General features: G+C 43.2%; 1 protein-coding gene across 4 annotated transcripts in view; it reads right to left on the reverse strand.

The window, feature by feature from the left end:
• The window catches only part of CREBRF (CREB3 regulatory factor), a 57,908-nt gene extending 46,362 nt beyond the window's left edge, over nt 1–11,546 (reverse strand). The window contains exon 1 of one of the 4 annotated variants that reach the window (XM_047827911.1): nt 11,436–11,546. The gene's annotated coding sequence lies outside the window, so the exon portion shown is untranslated. Of the gene's footprint in view, nt 1–8,860; nt 8,882–9,897; nt 10,078–10,227; nt 10,546–11,435 lie in introns of those variants that run through there. The other 3 variants (XM_047828002.1, XM_047827826.1, XM_047828071.1) reach the window with 3 other exon arrangements.
• Nucleotides 11,547–11,866: the final 320 nt, after the last annotated feature.

The raw sequence follows: 11,866 nt of genomic DNA on the forward strand, positions 1-11,866 counted from the left end.
AAGATCACAGGTCTTTCTGGATAAGGAGTCAGAGGTGCAACTTTCTTTACATACAAAGAAGTCAGTCATTTAGTATACAATTGACCCTTGGATCATGGGTTTGAACTGTGTGGGTCTACTTATGCATAAATGTTTTTCAATAAGTACAGTACTGTAAAAGTATGTTCCCTTCTTTATGATTTTAAGAACATTTTTTTCTCCAGCTTACTTTATTGTAAGAATACAGTATATAATATATACAACATACAAAATACGTGTTAATCAATTGTTTATGTTATCGGTAAGGCTTCTTGTCAACAGCAGGCTATTAATAGTTAAATTTTGGGAGAGTCAAAAGTTACACATGGTTTTCAACTGCATGGGAGGGGAAGGTTAGTGCCGCTGACCCACATGATATTCAAGGGCACTGTATATTTATTGATCATCTTTTATGTGCTCTGAAGTTATCTAGTAGTAGCTTGTTAATTTGAGTCTTGAATCACTGTAGTGTCATATAATAAAAATATTTTAAATTGTACTCCGGAATTTTCTTTTACACAACCAGGAAAAGTATTATTTGAATTCCAGTCAATTCTGAAGACCAGAGAGAATTCTTCTTTAGTGAGGAGAGGGAAGAGGAAGGAGTAGGATTAAATTTTATTTAAACCAACTGAATTAAGGCACTGGACTGATACATGTTACACTGTTCTGTCTCTTCCCACTCCCATTTTTAATTAAAACAAGATATTTTTGCAGGTTAAACGCTGAAATTTTAAAAAATCCTTTAGTTTTCTGAGCTCTTCAGCAGAACTACAAAGTGTAAAAAGGAACCCGCAGGATTAAAGGTCGTAGCATAGAAACAGACAGTGGTGTAAGCAAACACGCTTGAACCATCCTGCAAGATTCCAGCAGAATAACCATCACGAGACACGCTGGACATACCCTAACAACTTCAGCACTCATTATCAGCGATCTGGGCTCTTCTTCAAACTTCGTTTCCTCCCTCCTTTCCCAGATTGGACACTTTTGAAAAGTAGCAAAAATATATACAACAATTTTGAAATCCTCTTCAAATTCTATTGTGTGAAATGAGCTACACCACTGGCACAAGACTACAGAACAGCAGGTACAGGGGTTATGGGCATAAGGCTACAAAGAGGTTGTGAATAGTTTTTTGCAGTCTTTTCTTTCAACACTGAGAAAGGCTGGCTCTTTGGCTCTAGTACTCCAAAGGCTTGCTCTGTGAGAAGCAAACTCTGGATTCAAAATAAAAGTTTCTGCTTTATGAGTATTTGGAATTTCATTCTAGATTCTTACTTGGCTTCTTTTATTTGTAAATACAAGAATTCCCCATCTCACTTTGCAGGGATTCTGTGATTCACATTAATATGTGCCCTGGCACAAAACAGATAAATAGCTACTCAATAAATTGTGGCTATTTTTTATTCTAAGATTTCTTCCTTGTTATAAAATAATCCTGGGGCGTTGCAGCTACTTAAGGTATAAACCCAAACTCAACTCAGAGTCCTAGATTGTCTAAATTCCACACTTAATTATCACAAAAACTCAACTGCTTGGCACTAGGATGTATAAGGTATACACAGGCAACACAGGTCATTTAACATCCTTGTCCTGGCTTATGAGGGTCAGTGTCAATTATGCCGGTTTAATCAGCAAAAGAATCTTTGGATTTACAAAGTAATTCATAAAGCTGCCAGCTAGTCATCTCTGTACACAATAAAGAGCTGGCAGGGCACCTGGCTGGCTCAGTCGATAGAGTGTGACTCTTGATCTTTGGGTTGTGAGTTTGAGCCCTACAGTGGGTGTAGAGATTACTTAAAAATAAAATAAGGGCAGCTGGGTGACTCAGTCGGTGGAGCTGCCGACTGCGGCTCAGGTCATATCTCACCATTAGCAAATTCGAGCCCCAAATTGGGCTCCCTGCTGTCAGCACAGCCTGCTTCGGATCTTTTGTCCCCCTCTCTTTCTGCCCCTCCTCCTCCCACCCCCGTGTGCACACGTGCTCTATCAAAAATAAACAGTTAAAATAAAGAAAGAAAAGAAAAGAAAAACACAACACAACAATAAAGAACTGGCAAGTAGGGGTGACTGGGTGGCTCAATCAGTGGAGCATGCGACTCTTGATCTCAGGATTGTAAATTCAAGCTCCACAGTGGGTGTAGAGATCACTTAAAAAAATCTTAAAAAAAAAAAAAACTGGCAAGAAAATTACAAGAGGGAAAGGCTTTCTTCAGAGAGATTATAGCTCTAATTGTCCAATTACATACAGTTTATCTTTTTTATAGTTATATTAGCTTCACCATAGATTATGGGTAACTCAAGAGAATGGACTTAACATTTAAAACTTATCTTTATATCCATAATACCTTACACAGTTCCTAATAAATACACACAGTTTATATTATACTTGTCTCAATAGGGTTCAGAATAAACCAAAGGAGATGGACTATCTCAGTTGCCAGGAAAACAGAACTTTGAATAGAATGAGCCACTATCAAAGAAGTACCAAAAGTAAAAAGAATCTGATCCCACCCTCCCATCAGACACTCAGAATTCTGATAATCCTCCTACCAGAGAAAAGAATGAAATTCATTTATAGTAATTCATTCGTTTTTCACTGGGGAGGTTGGACAACCACAAGTTATTATGCTAAGCTACTAGGGAGCAAGATCCTACCAAGTTCACTCTACCAGGAATATACACAATTTAAAACAAAATACAAAGTTAACTGAAGATTTAAAACAAAGGTCTCGAACTGGAGCCACAAATCAATGCCTACATACAGGTTTTGTTCGGCTCACACAATGAAAACATTAAAATGAAAAAATTAAAATGAAAACAATTAATTAAAAAATTTTAATTTTAACTACCAGCATTTAAATTGGAAATTTCAGGGGCGCCTGGGTGGCGCAGTCGGTTAAGCGTCCGACTTCAGCCAGGTCACGATCTCGCGGTCCGGGAGTTCGAGCCCCGCGTCGGGCTCTGGGCTGATGGCTCGGAGCCTGGAGCCTGTTTCCCATTCTGTGTCTCCCTCTCTCTCTGCCCCTCCCCCGTTCATGCTCTGTCTCTCTCTGTCCCCAAAATAAATAAACGTTGAAAAAAAAAATTAAAAAAAATAATAAATTGGAAATTTCATATACAATTTCTGAATCCTGTTAACAAATGCCACTCTCTTGGTGGGGGGGGGGGGGTGTTGTCATTGGGTACATATTTCCAGCAAGATCACTTGAACTGAATCACTCAAACTGAAATGAGTTATCCCTTTAAACTGGCCTGTGCTCTCCAGCTTGCTCCAATCTCTACCAATTGCATTTTACAGATGAGGTATCTAAGCTAACACACTGCCAAAAACCACAGCACAAGCAAAAAGCCTGTTTGTGAATACAGTTAACTCCAGGACTTTTACTCGTAAGCATTCTGCAACTGGACCTCCAAATCAAAGACAGTTAATGATAAAAGAAGTATTTAAAAGATCTGCGCATGAATGTTTATAGCAGTTTTATTCACAATGGCCTAAAATCTGGAAGCAAACCCAAAATGGATGGACAGATTGTGGTACATCCATACAACACAAGTACTCAACTGATACTTGAGATGACATGAAATCTCAAAAGCATTATGTTAAGGAAAAGCAGACAGACTCAAAAGACAACACATTCTATGACTGCATTTAAATGAAATTCCAGGAGGGGCCTCTGGGTAGCTCAGTCAGTTAAAGGTCCCACTTCAGCTCAGTTCACACTCTAGTGGACTGTGGGTTCGAGCCCCATGTCAGGCTCTGGGCTGACAGCTTGGAGCCTGGAGCCTGCTTCAGATTCTGTGTGTCTCTCTCTCTCTGCCCCTCCCCCTTCTGCGCGCACACACCCTCTCTCAAAATAAACATTAACAAATAAATAAATGAAATGAAATTCCAGGAAGAGAAAACTATAGTAATAGGAAGTAACTCAGTGATTGGGGGCCAGAGGTGAAGCAGGGTCATGAGGGAACTTTTTGGGAATGTTCTGTTATCATGACTGCAGAGGTAATTAGATGACTGCATACATTTGTCAAAACTAAAAATTAGGTGAACTTCATTTTATGCAAATTATACCTCAATAAAGCTGACTTAAAAAGAGGTGTTTAGAAAATACTATAGAACTACAGAGAAGAGTACTATCATCTCTACTTGGGTAATTTCGGGAAAATGTCAGGAAAAGGTGATATATGAATTGGATCTCATCATAGAGTAATTTTAAGGTGCATAAGAGATAGAAAACAAAACCTGTAAGTGATTATATTCTGCATTGTAACCTATGAGAAATGGCATCTCTGAATACAAAGAAAATGCTTCATAAAAGGAAATTCATAGAGATGGATAATCAGTACTTGGATAGGTATCAAAGACAAGTTGATTTCACAAGACTTCCCAAAAGGAAGTCAACTCAGACATATATTACTGCTCAAATGCAAAATAAGCAGAAAGAAAATGCGTGAAAGTGTTTTTGTTTTTAAATAAAGCAAAATGAAAAGGAAAAGCAAGAGTCAAAAAAAGGTGAAAAGCAACTCAAAGGGAGGAATAAAGAAAGGGATGCAAGCAAGGAGGTAAAATAAAGGCAAGAGACACATTTGGTCAGAATAAAAGGTATGTTGGTACTGACAAACTGTAAGAGAGAAAGGAGATATGTTAGATCTTGATGAAGGACTAAAAGAAAAACTAACAACTATGGGGAAAGAGAGCATCTAGTCAAAGTCAGAGCTACAGAGAAAAGAGACCAGAGACCTGGCAGTGTAGAGCAGGCCCAGGAGAAGTAGAGAACAAGGGGAAAACAAAAAAGCACTTTCCTCCTAAATCTCACCAAGTAGTCTCCTCCCCTTCCATCTATCCCCTCTCCATGACCCTGCCTTAGGCGAAGCCTTGTCATACCCAAGCCTATCCCACAAATTGCATACATCATCTTTCATTTTTTTAAGTAGGCTCTCCACCCAACGTGGGGCTTGAACTCTTGAACCCAAGATCAAGAGTCACATTCTCTACCAGCTGAGCCAGGTGCCCCGCATACCCCTTTTATACCTCCTTGACTGGACTAGAATGTTTCCTTTGCTGGTCTTCAAAACTCAGTTCGGGGGCACCTGGGTGGCTCAGTGGGTTAAGTGTCTGATTTCGGCTCAGGTCATGATCTCACGGTGGTCTGTGGGTACGAGCCCTGTGTGAGCTGACAGCTCAGAGCCTGGAGCCTGCTTGGGATTCTGTTTCCCTCTCTCTCTGCCCCTCCCCTGCTCGCGCGCGCACTCTCTCTCTCAAAAATAAGTATTAAAAAAAACCAAACCCAGTTCAAATAGACCTTTTCCGTGAAGTTTCTCCAACTTTCACAGGCAGAGTTAGTAGTCCCTCTTCCATATCTTCAGAACATGTTGTTCTAAATGCTATCCTGTTGAACTGCAATGTCTGTCTCCTCTATTAGTCTACGAGCAACTCCAGTAGAGCATTCAATAGGAAGGATGAAAACCCTTACTAAAAAGCATTTAAAAAAACTGTGAAGTCTTTTTACAAGTAGGAAATTTTATACATCTTATACATCACAAGTAGGAAGCTAGAAGCCTTGCTGTTTAAAGGGATTCTACAGTGAATCTTTTGAACAAGAGCCCACATGGCCTACCCCTACTTCCTCCCCATACCATAAAGGACCCTTTTGCAAAGTTTTATTTTCTTTTAACTGGCCCATGGTCAACTTTTTTTTTTAATATATTTTTTTAAGTTTATTTATTTTGAGAGAGAGAGAGAGAGAGAGAGAGCATTCAAGCAGGGGAGGGGCAGAGACAGAGAATTCCAAGCAGGCTCCACGCTGTCAGCACAGAGCCTGACACAGGGCTTGATCACATGAACCATGAGATCATGACCTAAGCCAAGATCAAGAGTTGAACACTTAGACTGAGCCATCCAGATGCCCCTTAAAGTTTTATTTTTGTAATGCTTTAAATTTCCAGTGAATGGCAAAAACATAAAGAGAAGGCAAACTGCATCAGGAATAGTGTGTAGTAGTCAAAGAAGGAATTTCCTCTCTGAAATTTAAAAAAAAAAAGCACCTTAAGCCCTCAAAGGCAGAACATCATATACTAAAGAAAATAAGTGTACAAAAAGAATCTGAAGAAAACTGGAGGGAACAAAATCAACACGCTCATAATGCTTTCACAGGGAAACTGTCAAAGTCAACAACACCCAAGGATAAATAAGTAAAACATGACTTTGTAACAAAATATGTAAAAGTGGGTTTGGTGTTAAGAGGACAGAATAGCAGAGGGGAAAAAATGGACAGAATAGGAGGATGATCAGAATTGCTGGGAATCAGTGGGGAGATGAGCGGTTTAGAAAGTCGTTTAGGGAGTAAAGTTCCGTTTTGGAAGAAAGGTCATGAACTGGTGAAAAAGCATGTAAGGCTTGGCTGGCAGAGGAACGGGATGGTACTGCAGTCACCAAGTAGCACTGCAGTCCCCTGCAACAAACTCTGAGTCTAACTGTCCCCACTGGGATGAACCAGACTTAGTAGCAAGAACGATTTTACAGTGCTTCCCCAAGACAAGGAACACTGCTATACAGATAAACAATTATCACAAACCTCTAAGAAATAAGAGGTTCCACTCACATTTGCCAAACACTCAGAGACCAAGTGTGCCAAGAGCTAATGACAAATCCAAAGGACAAGGCACAGGGGTTTTATGTGCGTGCGCGTGCATATCTGTATGCATGCGTCTAGAAGGAATATTCAACAAATTTAACTAATAGAATGTATCTGAAAAAATTTTTTAAGAATTCAAGAGATTTTAAGACATCATCAAAATAGCTTTTACATAAACTTTCTTAAAAGGTCAATTTTTAAGTGAAATAGATGGTGATTAATTCCTCCCTTCCAACTAAGCCCAACATCTCTACCAATAGCAAACTGACTTACTGCCTTCCAGATAAGCAATCTTTAGCAATTCACTCATTTATTTAAATTTTTTTAATGTTTATTTATTTTTGAGAGAGAGAGGGAGAGAGAGAGAGAAAGAGAGAGAGAGAGAAAGAGAGAGAGTATGAGCCGGGGAGGGGCAGAGAGAGAGGGAAACAGAATCCGAAGCAGGCTGCAGGCTCTGAGCTAGCTGTCAGCACAGAGCCTGATGTGGGGCTCAAACCCACGAACTGTGAGATCATGACCTGAGCTGAAGTCGGATGCTTAACCGACTGAGCCACCCAGGCACCGATTTACTCATTTAATTAAACAGTTCACAAGCACTAAAAGATGTTGGGCACAGGGTGAGGCACTGGGGATATAGAAATAAAGAGGCAGACTCTGATCTCAAGTTGCTCACCAGGTAGATGAGATAAATGAGTAGATAAATACTGTAGAGTAGAACAAGTACTAATAAAGATAAATTGAGAGGCAATTAAACTATGAGAAAAAAAACCGGAAGAGAGATTTGAGAGGTGGTTCCAAGCAGCTGGAAGTATTAGCATATTCAAAGTAGAAAAGCTTGGGAATACAGTAACTGACACTTTCCCAATCCCACTGTGAGACAGAAAATATTAATCTCTCCCATCACAAATTAATAAACTGGATTACCCACAGTCACCCAGGCAAACAGCAGGTTAACTAGAAAAAAGATTATAGGCCACATGATGCTTATCAGTTTTAAGAGATCAATATATTCTCCTTTCTCAACTGTCATGCTCGCACTTGAAATCCAGTTCAAGTCAACAAAACTGGAGAAATACTACACAGAAACTAAGCAAAAAGCCACCCATGAGAAAATTAAGTATATGCCTGTGTAGTATTTTTAGGTGTTGGCATCTCGGCTTCAGTGGGCACTTAGCACCACTTGACGTTTTCCAAGGAAGGGGTAGCAATCTGTACGTTTTGGGGTCTTGTGTGAAAAAGTACCCAACCCTATTTAGGTAATTTCACAAACATCTCAGGCAATGGCACTATCAGTGTGGCTTCCAAATTAACTGCATGATGTATATAAGAGCTAAGTGTGTGGACGATTCACTGACATCTCTTCAAACAGCTATACACAGTTTTATTAGGCATGATAACCTAAATGCACTTTTAGGTATCAATAGGACCATACTCTCGACTGTATTAAGGTTCTTAGGTATCATACCTTAAAAAGCAAAATCTTTTCAATCAGAATGCATCTCTAAAATAAATAGGACTTAATATTCCAACATTTGCTTTAAAATGTCTTTTCAGGAAAACATCTATCCACAAATGATATAAAAATATAGAATACAATGCTCCCATGTGCTCTTATTCTGAAAGTTCTTCAAGAGATACGTACATTCTACAAGTGTTCCAATTACTACTTTTGATGCATGTTCATATAGGCTGCAATATCTAGACATCTAAGTAATTAAAACCCAGTGACTGATATCTTAGAATACAGGTTGACAAACTACAACCTTCAACCACAACCGGCTCATGTAAATAAATCTTATTACAATACAGCCCCAAACAAATTGTCTATGGCTGTTCATGCAATTTGCAGAGCTGAGTAGTTGGGCCAGAGACTACATGGCCCACAAAGCCTACGTATTTACTAATTGACCCTGAACAGAAAAAGTCTGTCAACCCCTATCTTAAAATCATCAGACTAATGACCTGACAAATTATGTCGCCTAAGAGTTTACCTAGCCTGGATGATGAACTACTGAATACAATGAAAGAGAATTCTTCCCCAAAACATCCAAGTCAAAACCCACAGGGAAGCAAACCTCTGCTGATTCATTCCAAGTCATATAATTGTCAATCTTGACTAAAAACTAAACTTTCAAAGCAAATGGTGGATTCAACTCTTAATCTTTTAAAAACTGTGTTACATTAATAGAATAAACATACAAACTTACTGACTTTCACTGTCACTTGTATAGTTAACCACCACCAGGGAACCATGCAAGTTATTCTTTTACTCCTTAAGCTGGCATCCAAGAGCCCACACACAGTGAACCAGTAAACAAAGTAGGCCATAATCTTTCTAAGTTTGCTTTCACCTGTCACGACAGAGAATGGGATGGTAAGTGGAACATCCAAAATCTCTTCTTCTGGATGTATTCAGCCTCTTCTGTGCTTACTAGCCTAAAAATCCCAAAGTTGGTATGTAAGTCATAGGGAAGAATTACAGTCAAGTAAGTCCTGCTGGATCTATTTGCCATTCTTCATTTATTTTATCTAAGTAAGCACTAGGCCCAATGTAGCGCTTGAACCTGACCCCGAGATCAAAAGCGGCATGATCTACCCACTGATCTAGCCAGGCACCCCTCTTTATGCCATTCTTCAAATAAGAAAAAAAAAAAAAGCTAATACTTTTTTTGCTATAGAAGTTGTATTTAAGAACTGACGTCTGTTAAAAAACCAGGGATTACATTTTTACATATCATTCTTAACAGTACTGAGTCTATCATGTCCAATTAATACAGAAATTGACAAATCATTTATTTACCGATTATTATTATTCTCCAGTTACAATAGGAGATAACGCCTATTCGTAAATACAGACAACTCTTGAATAGCCTCTGCTTGATACCCTAAGTGTTTAACCAAAGATGCATCAACACGCAGCCTGGTACCCTCGACAATACCAGTGCAGTTACAGGTTGTAAGGTGACGTGAACATAAAGCTAAATCAAGCATTTAATAAGGCGACGGGATGCCAAAATAACCAGGAAACAAAGTAAAATAACTGATTTTCTAACTACTCATACCATCTCCCCCCTTCATCTTTGGTGCTTTCCTAGCTATTTTGGATAAAAAGAAAACGGGGGGAAATATTTAACAGTACAATCAAGTGACAACCAGTTTACCACAGATGACCAGATTTACACAAAAGTCTTCTCTTCTGCTTTTTAAAAAGGAAGTTAAGTCAGATCTTGATCCTATTCCTCACCTGCAGGATATTCAGAAGACAAACTCCTAAAGAGCCTTCAAATGTAAATAATTTTCTGAAGGCTGTTTTCTCATGAAATTGATTCACGTGAGCTACAGATTTATGTTAGCAGGAGAGGCAAATTACTCCTAAGACTGGACAAGCAAGTGCGGGGGCGATCTTCAGAAGGTACCCTGATGAAAACATGGAAACCCCACCCAGCTCTTAACTTTCTCGGTTTTTTCTAGTCCCGGCTTCTGTGCAAAATCCAGAGAAGCAGAACTTCCTCCTCACTGCCTGCCTCTATCTGAGGCCTTGTGCCGAAATTCAGACCGCTAGTTATCCAAGTACCTTCTTAAGGTAGTCGTAAGGCTCAAGCCCGCTCAGAAAACAGCAAAAAGGTTTGCTTTCTTGGATTAGAAGAGAGCAATTACAGGGTTTGGCGGCCGTGTTTGTCAGGAAGGGTAGGGCAGAGAAAGAGGGAGAATCCAGAGATTGAGCTCCATCTAGTCCCAGGAACCACCCCCATGGGCGGCTAGACTGCCCTCGGTACTTCCCTGCCTCCTCTGCTCGGGAGGGGAGAGCGGTGGGTCGGGGTCTGGCTCCCCTGAGCTACTTCCTGGTCCGATCGGACTCGCCTTCGGACACCCGAAACGCCCCCGGCCCGGCTCCCTCGCCCTTTGCCCTGTCTCCTCCCCTCTCAGTGACCCACCACCACCGGTCCCCTCCCATCTAACATGGCCGCCCCACCCGACCCACCCCCCGGCACAGCCTAACCAACTAGGGGGGTTCCGCGGCACCGCCTCCCCCAAGCCCATTGGCGCGGCAGTCTCCGTCCGCCTGCCCCATTGGGCCGAACGGCCTGCCACTCCGCGCTGAGGGCTCCGCCTACGAGCCGCTTCAAGCTGCTTTGAGAAGACATATAAACAAATCCCGGGAGGGAGGCCCCTCTCGCCCGTCTCTGGGGCGGAGACGGGAAGGGGGAGCGGCTACCCCAGAGACACCCCTGCCTGGAGCCCCCCCACCCCCAGCGCGCGCTTCCTAGTCTCTTGCCTGCACGGTTCCAACCTTAGTGGACCCGGCCCTTCCTCACACGCCCCTCTCTCTCCTCCCCCGCCAGCCTCGCCTCCCCTCCCTTCTCCGGCCCCTCCCACCCGCTCGCTTCTCTGACAGGCCGGTTGCCGGCAGCCACGGCCCCGGGCTTGGAGGCAATAGTGAAGGGCCGGGCGGCCTGGCAGGACAGACGCCTGGAGCTGCCCACCCCCGGTCTACCCTGCCGCCCACCCGTGGGTCCCCTCCACCGCCGCCCCGCGCTTTTATATAACCGTCCCGGGCCGGGGGTGGGGGAGGGGAACCGGGGACCCCGTGACCGGCAGGCGGCAGCCTGAAGCCCGCGCGCCCCCAGACTCGGCCCTGGTCCCGGCCCCCGCCCCGCGCCGGCCCGGCTCAGAGCCCCGGCGCTGCTGCCTCGTAGGCCAGCGGCCCTCCTCCGCCCCTCGCCTGGCTAGTCCTCCAGCCCAGACCCCTGCGGGATCTGGGCGGAGGGCAACGGAGCTCACCTGTGCGTGTGGGGGCGGCTCAGGGGCTCGGTCCGGTTCCGCTGCAGGGGCCGCGGCCCCTCTCCATGCTGCCTCGGTTTGTTTTGTTTATGTCCTTCCTGACGGGTTCCCGGAAATCGCGTGACTCGCCCCCCTCACGTGGGCCGCGGCGAGGAGGAGGAGGGAGGCGGGGGCCCGCCGGCCTCGGGCCAATCGCGAGACGCTCTGCAGCCGGGCCAATCAGGAACTCGGCCCGGCAGGGCACCCCTGTCACATGACGCCGGAGGGGCGGATTGCCGGGAAAAACCAGGAAGAGGGGGCGGAGCGGGGGCTTGGCGCCTGCCACTGCTGCGTGGGCGTGGGCCGACTTTGATACCCAGCCACACTCACGTTTGTAGAGGAGGTTCAGTTACAATGACTTTCCCGTCCAGCGTTTTATCTGATCTCACAGC

Source organism: Prionailurus viverrinus, chromosome A1 (genome assembly GCF_022837055.1).
Source record: "Prionailurus viverrinus isolate Anna chromosome A1, UM_Priviv_1.0, whole genome shotgun sequence".
NCBI classification, from domain to species: Eukaryota; Metazoa; Chordata; class Mammalia; order Carnivora; family Felidae; genus Prionailurus; species Prionailurus viverrinus.